At 42.6% G+C, this 12,477-nt stretch overlaps 1 protein-coding gene across 1 annotated transcript in view; it reads right to left on the reverse strand.

Moving 5' to 3' along the window:
• The window catches only part of SYNPO2L (synaptopodin 2 like), a 38,756-nt gene that overhangs the window by 25,087 nt on the left and 1,192 nt on the right, over positions 1-12,477 (reverse strand). The gene's annotated exons all lie outside the window — the stretch shown is intronic.

Below are 12,477 nucleotides of genomic sequence, written 5' to 3' on the forward strand. Positions count from 1 at the left end.
TGTTACAATATAAATGCTGCTTCCTGATACTCCCTCGAGGAGCAGCTGTTAACTGAGAAGAGAGAGCAGACACATTTTCCAGTTCTGCCTACTGACACAGAGGCTAAAGAAGAGAGTTAGGAAGTTGAAGAGAGGTTAGAAGGAGTGTCCCCTGGTATTCCCCAAAAGGCCAACTGCTGCTCTATGGCCAAGTGCTTGGTGCTTAGCACTGGATAGGAACATACTTGCTGAGTATGTCTCCCAGTTATGGAGTGAGGGGACTGGGGGTTAAAGGCTGTCAGCAGGTGCTCAGAGCATTACTCACATCCGATCGTATTCCTCCATGCTCACTGAAACCAACTGGATGTAGGCTGGTGACCAACCAGAGCAGCAATAGTAAGCTTCCTGCAATCCTCTGGTCCCATAGTATGCAAGACTTTGCAGGCAAGTGTTCAGTATTCCCAGACAGGGAGGATCAGGCTGTTGTCCCAACACTGCCCGCTGCTGTTTCAGGTACCTTTATATTAGAACAGGCTGGTGGGACACAATTAGTCCCATGCAGGCTGAGCATCACGAGCAGGCAAAGCTTTTCTCTCGTTGTTGGTGAGGATTCTGGCTCTGGCTTGGTCTGTGCTCAGATTTTACCAGAGTGACAGAGAGCCCATGCACTAAAGCAACTATTGGTCCTTCAGTGCTGTTGCAAGAGTCTGCAAACTAGCTCTGTAGTCCAGGAAGGACTTCTCCTTGTCTCCATTCCTCTCTGGGAAAATAGGACCAGGTCTCTTTTGGCACAGGAAGAGACCTAGTGAGTCTGAAAATAGCACATTTCTTCTGGCGCAGTCTCCCATAGGTTTATAAACCCTCCCTGGAATTTTTATGAATTTGCTTCCCAGGGTCAGAGGGAAACGAACTATCCACAGCTTAATTTTTATGCCAAATCCCTACCCCACTGATTTGCTAGGGAGGAAGGCAAAGAGGTTAAAGGTAGAGAGGATTGTGCAGGGAGAGAAGGAAGAAAGCTCATCAAACAGAAAGGACAGGACAGGACTTAATCCACAACCATGACAGCAGGGTGCAGTGTGCTGGAGGCTGCAGAGCCTCTGGACAGAGACCAGGACATGCCTGCCAGATTTTATATGCCTGCCAGCCCAGAGCTGCGGAGACTGTAATGACAACCCATAACCTGCACACCTTGCTTACAGCAAGGGCAGCACTGAGCTTTTGAGGGTCCGGGACAGGGTGGCTGCCTAGTCCAAAAGCCAGGCTCGCTGCCCATCCTGAAGGTCAGTTTGCCCTCAGGCTCGAGCCACTTGCTCCCCATATCTAAAAGAGGCCCTCTCCTGGGCACCCAGTGAGCCACATGAAGTGTCACTAACAGGGAGCTTGCTTAGGTTGTAGGTATGTTGGAAGGTGCCACCAGACAGCTGTTTTAAAGATATGGGAAAGGCTGGAAAAAGTGGCATTTCAAAGAGAAAACCTCTCTGCTTCCTGTAGCAGATATCTGGAGAGCTTTCTTGTGCACATGAGAGGCTGATGGACTCTGACAAGTGGTCAGGGCTGGCCCCAGACCTGGCCCTAGGGGATTGCACTGTCTGACCTTCTAGCACATACTGGCGAGGACTGATCTCTCCTTTTGTTGAGGAGCCCCACAAATTCTGTGAGCCTCTTGTTAACTAACTCTCTGTTACACTTTCCACTCTGTGCCTCAGTAGACACACTCTCCCATGGCATACCTTGACTAATTGGAGGAATGTCCTGTTATGATATCAGATGGATTTAGGAAATCCTAATTTCAGAGTCTTACTGATTTATGCTACTGGAAATACAAATCAGTGTGAAAAACTGGAACAGATTTACTCAAAAAATTGTCTGTATCCCGCCCTCTCAGCAGAAGTTCTGTAGTGACAAAAGAGCTCTTGGCAGACAGGTTTGGGTGTCTGCGGCACCCAGGTACACGCACATACATGTGTATGGGTTTTTTTTTACCTGCTTCCTCTCATTGATCATGTGCAATCAGACAGAAGGAGAAGGACAGAAACAAATGAGGGGAAAAAAGAAAAAGAGTGAAGGTGACAACTGAGGAGGAAAGGAATAAAAAAAGATATTAAAGGGAAGGGCAGTGCTAGGAGAGGCCAGGAAGGCCAGGGTTGGGATCAGGCTTTAACAGTACAGTACAAGTTTCCTTGTACAGCCCTGGGGAGACAAAAGGACATGCTGACTATTGGACGTGTCTTAGGGAATTCAGCCTAGCTTTCAGGAACAGAATGCAAGAGGAGGGGTCAGATCCAACTTGGCAGCATCTGTCCTTCAGTAGGGACTATATTTAGATAGTGGTATGTGGGGGCTGAACACACACTGGTATGCTAAGAATAGAGTAATCCTGATAGTAACTCGGTGGCTTCACATCTTGCCTGAGTACAGCCCAGGGAACCTGTCTTGAAACTTTGCAACCACCTTTCCTGCTGGCCAGCACTGCTTCTTCATGGGGAAATAGGCTGTGGGTAAATAGAAGTGGTTTGCAGTGCCTTTCAGAAAATAACCTGTAATAGGTTCATGGCATCTTTCCCCTTACCTCCCCAAGGCATCTCTCACCTCCTCTCATTGTGGTAGAAGACAAATTACATTATCAGTTTTCCCTCTAATCTAAAATCTTTCCAGCAGCAAGCCAGCAAAATCAGTTCAAGTCAGAGTTGAATACTGAATACAATTTGTCTTCCCATCCAGTGCCCTTCCAATCTCTGATTGCATCTCTTAACACATAGCTTCCCCCTTCCCCCACCAGCTATAATGCCATGGGGTCCAACACTCCATGGCAACCTGGCAGTATTTAAATTTCATTCCGAGTCTTATGCAAAATGCAATCCTGTCACAGGGTTTACGTGGAGAGTTAAGAACTGCCTTGTTGTGTATAAAGCATTACCAAAAGGTAGGAGACCATTTGGGTCTCCTCCTCCTAGAACTTCCTGCTCAGGTGAACCACAAACACAGCAGTTATTAGATGTAAAAGCAGAAACAAACACCCTCTATCTCTTCTTCTTTCTTAACATCTGTGTTGACATCTTTTTGGTTACTGGAACAGTTTGTTTTGCCTCCAAGACCAGGGTCTAATTTTCACTTGTGCAAGGAAAGATACCCCTGTGGCAAAAGTGGGTAGATCACTAGAGGAGCGTTCAGGAGACCTGGATGATTTTTTGTGTGACCTTGGAGAAAACACCTTGGAGAAAGACTGTGAGTAATAAATGGCAGGAGCCTGAAAATTGGGATGTTTTTCAACAGTCTGTCTTTATCTCAGCTGCCCACCTGAACACAGAGATCCACTAAGATACTTCTTCTATGCCTTGTCTATTAAGTAGTAAATAACATCACATCCTCCTGGCAATGCCATATTTTTATTGGAAGCTATTTTACAGGAGAATATTTCCTCTGATCCATTATAATTACATTTATTTACTTAGTTCATTAACTTCCTGATGAAACTGTATTCCTTTTTAAGAGGTGACACTGGATGACTTGTCTCTTCGTAAAGTAGGTCTGGTGTCTCTGCAAACCTCCTTCACAGGGCATCCATGGTGAAGCTTAATTAGGGAGTCTTTATACAGAGAAGGAGGGGAGAGAACTCATACTTTGTGGGATGAACACGGCAATGGAGAGTGGTGAAAGAAGATATCTTGAGTGGGAGGACAGACTTGGGTGACTTTAGTGATGAGAGGTGGTAGTGGCAGAGGATGCTGGTGCTGGCCAATCAACTAAGTACATAGCAGACTACTCTAATGTGTTACTGCCTAGAGTGTACCGGTGGGGGGGATATTGCTGTGAAGGAAAGGGAGAACAACTTCTTGGATGCCCTAGACTTAATTCTGATTTATACCAGGGTATACAAGGTGATATAAAACAAATGCAAGCAATCAGAGGTTGTTGGTTTTCTTTCTCTGTTGGTTTTCTCTCACTGAAACCAGTTGCCTTTAAAAGAATATTTTGTTGTGATAATACAAAGGGAGGAAGAGAAAAACAATCCACCTTCTTTGCCCAAACAAGATGTTTAGCACAGGTCTCATTGCTAGGAGCAAGTTTCTAGCCAGAGGTGGCTGCAGGTAAATGAAAAGAGGCTTTATCTCCATAGCTTTTTGTTACTTGATGGAAGATTAGCTGAAAAGTGACCAAAGTATAATACCGATGACAAAGAATAATGCCACATGTACTAGAATAGATACTAAAAGTACTTGATGAGTATTTTACCCTCAACAGAGTAAACAGCAGGATATAATTTTTTTTTCTATGAAGCAAGGATTCAAAAGGAACAGATATATTTGTCAAAAGCAAGAGTACCACATCCCACATCTAGCTGCTGTGAGAAGAGCAACTGAATGTTCAAAAAAACCATGCTTATACATGTCCCATGTAGGTTCTTTTTCTAGAGGCTCAGCCTGGCTCCTTTAGACGTAAAAGATTTTAGAATCAAAACCTAAGGGAATTGGAGCTCCTAAGCAAATCTAGCCACCAAACTGTCTCTTTACAGGTACAGAACTGGGCACTGAACTGGGCTGAAAGGAGTGGAAGAGTCTTGAACACAGACCAGTTATCCAGAGATATGTCTTCAGTCCTCCAGGATAAAGTGTTCTCAGCTTTAGCCCTGCATGCTGATACTGTGCTCCGAAGGGCAGAGAGCATATGTAAACTCTGAATAAAAAGCTTTCTCAAAACAGAGGACTCTTTTCAGCTGCTACTAATCTTTGAACAGCAGCAATCTTAAGTATAATATGCCTCCACAGTATCTGTGCTGAGAGAGGGCAAATTAGAAGACGACGACATACCTACTATTATTTTGATAGGATGAGGATCACTTATGTTTGCAAAAAAATATTGGACACAGCATTCATAATATTGCAACTGTGGGTTACTGCACCAAAACACAGCACTCGCTAACCCAAAGAGAGTCTCTCAGCAACAGTCTGAGGAGGATAAGCACCGTTGTTCTGCAGCAGCAAGGACAGGATCAGCCACAGGTATGGATTACAGAAGTACCCCATTCACCTGAAGGATCCAGGGCACTTTGGTACAGAGACCTTCCTGTGCCTTGGAGCATCTTTGTAGTCGTCTTGTAGGTATGAACGTACATCAAAAGCCAGGCTCAGCCTCCACAGATGTATTCAGTAGTTCTAACCAGTTGCAGGCTGAATAATGCCAGTGAATAAACCTGGGCTCTGGACCACAACTGACTGTAGCATTAAACTGTTGAAATGATCCTTGGCATATCTTTGGCTCAGACCAGCTAATGCTGTCCAGAACAATTCCCAGGCATAGTCTAGGAGCTAGAACAGATAATTCCCAGAGCCATTGCCTGTGGGCATGCAGCCATCTTATTTGAGAGAACAGAAAAAGTTAATTGCTGGGCTTTGCTACACTCTGTAGCAGCTGGCAGAAGTGCCAGAGAATGGTCCCAGGTGCATTTAATGCAGCAGGTATCAATGTAGCATGTATGGTTTCACTGCAACCTCTGATAAGTGTCAGGAAATTCTTCCATCACGCCTGCATCCTTATGGACAAATAGGATGTAAAGACGACACTGGCCGGGCTCTTTACTTCTGCAAGGAAGAGTGGAAGAGCTTTTCTAGCAGGGCCCTTCACACAGAAGTCTTAGACCTCTGGTGGAAGCAAAAAGCATGGAGCAGCCCAGCTGTGGTCACATGGCAGAAGAGAACCCATTTAGGACAGTAATGTATGAAAGACCAGAGGCCAACATCACATTTGTCATTGGCACGATTGCCTCATGGCCTTTCAAAGGGAGGTAGGAACCAAAAAAAAGAATAAACACGGAGTGAAGTGTTTTGGGCAGTGAGAAAGGAATAGTTAACAAATTATTAAAGATTATCTGGGAGTAAACACAGAGCATAAATCAAGATTCTAAGAGTTAGAGGAAAGGCTATAATCACCAATGCAGTCCATCCACACAATCTGTTCTCTGTACTTGTTTCAAGAGGGAGTTCCCATGTAAGGCTGCTTCCCTTGAAGGTAGCTCCAAGCCATGGTGAGGCACAAGGAACTGTGAACTAAATCCGTAGCTGATACAATCAGCAATGGTCATTTGCAACCATGATAACGTGGCTTTCTGTTTGAGCCACCTTCTGATCATTGTCCTGGAGGTCCTACCCCTCCGTCTTTGCTTAAAAGAAGAACTCCCCTTCCAAACTTTCCACCTTGCTTACTGCTCTCCCAGCACTATACAGAGCTTGCAGCTTCTCCACCAGACAGAAGCCCTGGAGCCCCCCACATTTTCCTGGCAGGCAGTGACTTGCTGGTCCCAGCTGCTCCTTGGAAAGTTCCACCGGCGCTGCAGCATGTGCTCCCTCTCTAGCAGCCAAGGGTAACACCTGCCTAAGTGCCGACAGGCCATAAAACATGTTCAGGAGTGCTCCCAATGTAGCTTGAGGCACTCCTTCCACAGTGCTGGCAGGCATATTCAGCCCTCCAAAATCAGCATTAGTGACTGCAATAGAGTAGGCCGCCACCAGTGATGTTTTAGATGTGACAGTAAACATTTGTGAAAACATAAATAACGGTCTGCGCACTGAAAAGGGGAGAGGAAGAGAAGGTGCTTGCAAATTGGGAAGCCATCAGGCCTATTTGAATTAGAGCTGGCACCTCCAGCAGGAATAAGATCACATGAGCAAAGGTGAATAGGACAGAACAGCTAGGCTTTGGATCATAGAGACCAGTGACATGGCATACAGGCAGTAAGGACATCTGGCAGAGGAGACAGTAGAAACAGTGAATTATCAGCAGAGAAACATACAGGAGAAAGTGGGGATATGTGAGAAAGAGGTAAAAAGGAGGTTGTGATGAACTGCTCTTAAACAACAAAACAATTTTTGGTTTTAGAACCTATACAATCCTGTGTCACTGCTTCCCCTAACAATTCACTCCATTGCTGCAGAGTATTTGTACAGAATAGCTGACTGAAAGGAGTCTCTTGAGTTATCAGGGCTAATCAATCCCACGTTGTTTTCAGAGGCCATATTGTTTACTCCCGTTCATAAACTGATTCAAAAGGATTTCAGTTCTTTTTCTGGGTTGGAAAGTCATTGCTGAACATCCCTGGTTAGTTGTTTGTGCACATTTGATTGGTGACAGTGATGTCACCTATATTTGAATAGTGATGCTGGTATTTGCTCAATATCTATTTGTAGACAGCAATCATATCTTTCAACATTTTGCTACGTGAAAGAAGCCTTCTCTTCTCCACTCCCTCTCTACAGCTGCTCTACCTTACATTCATTTTACTTCAAAGTGGCTGACTCTGTAAGTTTGGTACTTCCAGCGAATTCCTCTTTGTGCATTAGAAAGTAACATCAGTGTCTTCCTATCTCAGTCAGACAAGGCTACCTGAGGCTCATTTGTTTATGTTTACCTTTTTTTCAGAGATTCATCATTTTGCTGGCTCATTATCAGTGATGCACTAATATGCCCAAGTCCTTTGCCTCTACTATCAGTACCTGCTGGAAAGACTCCAGTTTCCTCTATGTTACTTGTGCTGGAGGTGTAAGTGCCTTCCTTGCTTTGTATTGCAAGTAACTGTGTTTCCTCCTCACTGAATAAATCTTGTTTTGTAGCAGGATCCCTAAAGGCAGGTTTGCATGTACTTGCATCATCCTCAAGCTGCCCGTTTATCTTTGTAAAAATTATTTCCATAATATAGCTTCATGTTAGATTTCTACTTTGCTTAATTCCGGGCTTAGTGCTTACAATTTTCTCAGACAAGGTATTTTAAATTTTGTTTTGTTTCAAGTGCATTTGATGCACATATCCTTACTGCAGAGAAATCCTCCAGGAACCTGATGGTATTGTTCTCTCTTACTACCTTTTCAGAATGGCTGAACCTTCTTGCCATTTATAGTTACATCTCAGGATCTGGTACTTGCCCTCAGCCTTTCTAAAATAAAAATCTTACCATCTACGGATCCTTTTTGCTTCTTGTATTTATGTTTGTTTTCTTTCTTTCCTGATGGCTTTTTCTGGTTAAAGATTTCCTGTGTTATGTTGCCATGTGCACCCCAACTACTGAGCTATACCAAATCAGCTTTATTGTGGTGAGGGGTAGTGTAAAATCCCACTATGTTTCATCTGCTTCATTAGGTAAGAGTTAAAAGATTTATTAGGAATCACAATAACCCAGTAGGAATCCTCAGTAGTTCAACTGATTTAACTTAAAAGAACACTGCTGTAACTAAGACCAAAATGGAGATTTCCTTTGCTTTTTGTGTTCTTAGCCTTTATTTCAGCCTTTATTTGTTTCTCTAGTTCTCAATATTCCAATCCTTTCTAATTTCTGCAGAATGATTCATATCTTCTATTGATGTTTGATTGTGCTGTGTATCTGCCTACTGAGCATAACAATGCCTGCTTTTCCTTCAGCTTACTTATTACTGAGTCGATATTTTAATACAACACTCATTTAAAAATCATCTATCCTTTCTCACTGAGGGCTCCTCAAACACTTACAAATTTTCTTTTGTTTCTTCTTTTGTCTTACCCCTACTCTGACAGTATCTGTTTTTATGAGACTGAATTGTTAATGGTACCCCTTTCATATACACATCAGTAGTATGGTAGCCCTCCGATTCACATTAGACATTTTTGGCACCTGGACACTGCAAATGATTGTTTGAGTGGAACAAAATAGTCAGTGTGTGTTCCTGTAGGCAAGTTTAAGATGAAAGGAATAGCCATTTGCAGTTACAGATCTGGAAACATATAATCAGTTGGTGTTAAGACTAGCATTTCAGTCTTGCCTGTGTTATTTAAATTTGAGCTTTTTCCTCAATATTCACTGGGCAGTGCTGGAAGAAGCAATGTTCTGGTCCCAAAGCAGGCACAGCTGGTTTGGCTCCATAAGTTTATTTGAACACAAAGCTAGTTATCATAGAATCATGAAATGGCTTGGGTTGGAAGGGATCTTAAAGATCATCTCATTCCAACCTGCTGCCATGGGCAGGGACACCTTCCACTAGACCAGGGTGCTCAGCACCCCATCCATCCTGACCTTGAACACTTCCAGGGATGGGGCATCCAGAGCTTCTCTGAGGAACCTGTTACAGTGCCTCACCAACCTCTGAGTAAAGAATGTCTTCCTAACATCTAATCTAAATCTTTCCTCTTTTATTTTAAAATCATTCCCCCTTGTCTTATCACTACCCATATAAAAAGTAGCTCTTCCTCTTTTTTATAAGTCTGCTCTAGGTACTGGAAGGCCGCAATGAGGTCTTTCCAGAGCCTTCTCTTCTCCAGGCTGAACAACCAAAACTCTCTCAGCCTGTCTTCATAGCAGAGGTACTCCATCCCTCGGATCATTTTTGACATGCTGCACTAGACCCTAACAGATCCATGTCTTTCCTGCACTGAGGATCCCAAAGCTATATGCAGTGCTCCAGGTGGGATCTCGTGAAGGAAGAGGGGCAGAATCACCTCCCTCCACCTGCTGACCACTCCTCTTTAGATGGAGCTCAGGGTGCTGTTGGCCTTCTAGGCTGCCAGTGCACACTGTTGGCTCACGTAGTTAGTTATGTGTGACCCGAGAGGCTTTCCACAAGGTGTATAATTCCAGCATCTTGCTCTAGGTGTGTCCCTGAACCCATAACTCACAGGGAGTTGCTGGATGGCACAAAAGCTCTCTGGCAGCTGGATCCAGCATGTGAAGATACAGCTGCTTTTCTATCCCTTTGTGTTAGATAGACTGAGGTATAGAATTGATCCCTTGCTTGGAGAAACAGTTTAAACTACAGCTATGTATCCTTTCAGTCTATAGAAAAATGGGTTCACACCCCACTTCCAACATGTTCATGTACTTTATTTAGTTGCAGCCAGTTGAATGCTTTGCTAGAAAAGATGGTTTAAAATGCCTATGCTCACTGTACATTTTGAGTTAGCTGCAATTTGAAAAAAGCCAATAATTTAAGCCATCATTGTGAACAGCTTATGAGAGAACAACCAATTAGAGGCCCACCAATGTATTTGAAAAAAAACCAAAAAAAAACCCAGAAAAAAAAAAAAGAAAGCATACAGCAGACACAAAAATATCAGGAGAACAAAAAAAAGGTAACAAGTACAGCAATTAGTGACTGATCTTATAATAATTTCCATATAGAAAAACAATAAAAAGATGATGATGATGATGATGATGATGATGATGATGATGATGATGATGATGATGATGATGTAAACTTTAGAAGAAATAAAGGCAAGAAGACTGTGTGACTGTGTAAATTGATCATGTAAGTGAGGAATTGTGCAGGGCTTTGTAATACAATAAGAGCAACTCAAGCAGGAAATCCCACTTTGTGCAACATTTAGTCTTTGGAAGGCCTGGCTGCTTGATGTTATCAAATCTTCATTAGGAAACCACTTAGTGGGACAAGTGAGGTAGTAGCTGTTCACAAACGATTTTCTGTTTCTGTGTAGGGTAAACCACTAGGACTGTCAATTCTTAGATACTTCACAGGGCATGCTGACAACTACCTGGGGGAAAGAATTTCCCTCTGCATTGCATTACTCAAAAATTAGATGCATTGTTGAAGTTTACAACTTCCTCTGAAATACTTGCAGGAAACACAAAGGAAAGAGGAAGCAGGACATAGAGTGACTCTTAACCTAGTCTGGTCTAGCAATTCCACTATCTCTACATAACTAAATGTATATCATTTATATATAACTTATTTGTTATACTTAATTGATTAATTTCCCAAATTAGCGTTTTATCGCTTATTCATCCAGAACGGTATATAGAAACAATCTGACTAAGCATCCAAGGGTAAGCATCTTTCCCTAGCATTACTACTATGACTTTTCTAGTCTAGAAGTTGAAACTGTCTAAACTGACAGCACTAGAATCCCTGGTTCACCATCTGTATCCACTCAGTTATCTCCTGGCACCCATCAGCTATTCATGTCTGTATGTTCTATCACATGACTCCTGGTGGTTTATTCTCTTCTAAGCAGTTTACATTCAGGTCTGACCTTACTGGGCTTCTGGTAAGTTTTTACAAATCCTTTCTTTGGAGACTGTTTAAATGGAGTTGCCTTTAAGACAGTGACCTGTGGTCACCAGGATGCCATTAAACTCTGGGCAATAATAGACAAAAATGATAATTATAAAATCAAAGTCCTGCTTGAAAAATTATGTATACTTTGAGCTTCAAATGGATTTGTATCAGTTATATTTTCCATAATTATTTTTAATGCAATACCCAAGTATTGTGAAACTATATATACGTATTTGTATCGCTAGACTTAAAATACAACACCCAGTTCTGGGTTAGAGCTGCTTCTAGTTAATACCTTCCTGCTACTAATCCTTGAGCAATATTCCGTTCACCTTAAGGTGCAACACAGCCTGGGTAATGGCTAGTTCTTGATACTGTTCAATCCATCCTGAGTAATCTTCATAGACACTTAGAATCTCCTCCCTCTTCAGTCCCAGTTTTTTGTCTACTGAGGAAAAAACAGGAGTCAAAATAATCTTAGACCCTACAGAGTTTATGTGGCCACTGAAAATCACATTTTCCTAACAACCACTGATGCCAGACAGCTGGTTCAAGGATACTGATTCTTTCTTTTCAGCACCTGAATCTCAATGAGTATGTGCAGAAATTGCTTTTCTGGAGAAAAATCATCTTTTGCTATTTAAGAAACATTCACTTTGGGGCCAGGCTATGGGATTCCAAACAATTTGGCAGAAGTTACAGACAAACGGTCTGTGATCTGGGGTGAGCCAAATGACATAGAATGTTTCATTTCAAAATTCTCTGTCAGAGACATGGTCTGCTTAAGGAAACAGAAGGAGCTGGGCATAAAATTTTTTCATTCCTGCTGCTGGGTGCCTTCCAGGGAGACATCCCAACATACCATTGTGTCAAGGCTAATGCAGCTGTCAGGACCTTAATAAAGAGGACCATTTTTTCCTAATTTTTAGGCTATTCAGTAGTCTTTATGAAAAGAGAACAGTAACAGATGTTTATCAAAAGGAGTGCAAATCAAGGTTCAGGTTTATTCCTTTTTTATTATTTCATCTCCCATCCAAACAATGGTTTTCCTTTAATTCTTGAAATGGTACCAATATTTGCTGCGTAGAGCATCAAAAATATTCACTTCAGACAGTACTGGGAAAATTTCACCAATAGAAGAGACACTAAGAAAGGTGCATCTATTCTAAAAGCTGGAATATAGTAATTAAGCATTAGGGACAGCTGAATTACAAATACGGCTTTGCTGCTTTGATTTAGATTATTTTTTCCTTGGTTGGATGTCTTACACAAGCATTGGCGCTGCCATATTTGAGCCCTTTTCCCTGCACTGGCCCTGCGGTTACAGCTCTGCTGACAACTAGGGAGAGATTATAAAGTGTCTGAGCTGTACAGACCTGCACTGAGGCAGGTCTTCACCTGACAGTTGTCTCTACCTCAATAGCCTCTATTTCAGGACACGCATCCCACCCTACACCCTGCTTGA

Source organism: Chiroxiphia lanceolata, chromosome 8 (genome assembly GCF_009829145.1).
Source record: "Chiroxiphia lanceolata isolate bChiLan1 chromosome 8, bChiLan1.pri, whole genome shotgun sequence".
NCBI lineage: Eukaryota > Metazoa > Chordata > Aves > Passeriformes > Pipridae > Chiroxiphia > Chiroxiphia lanceolata.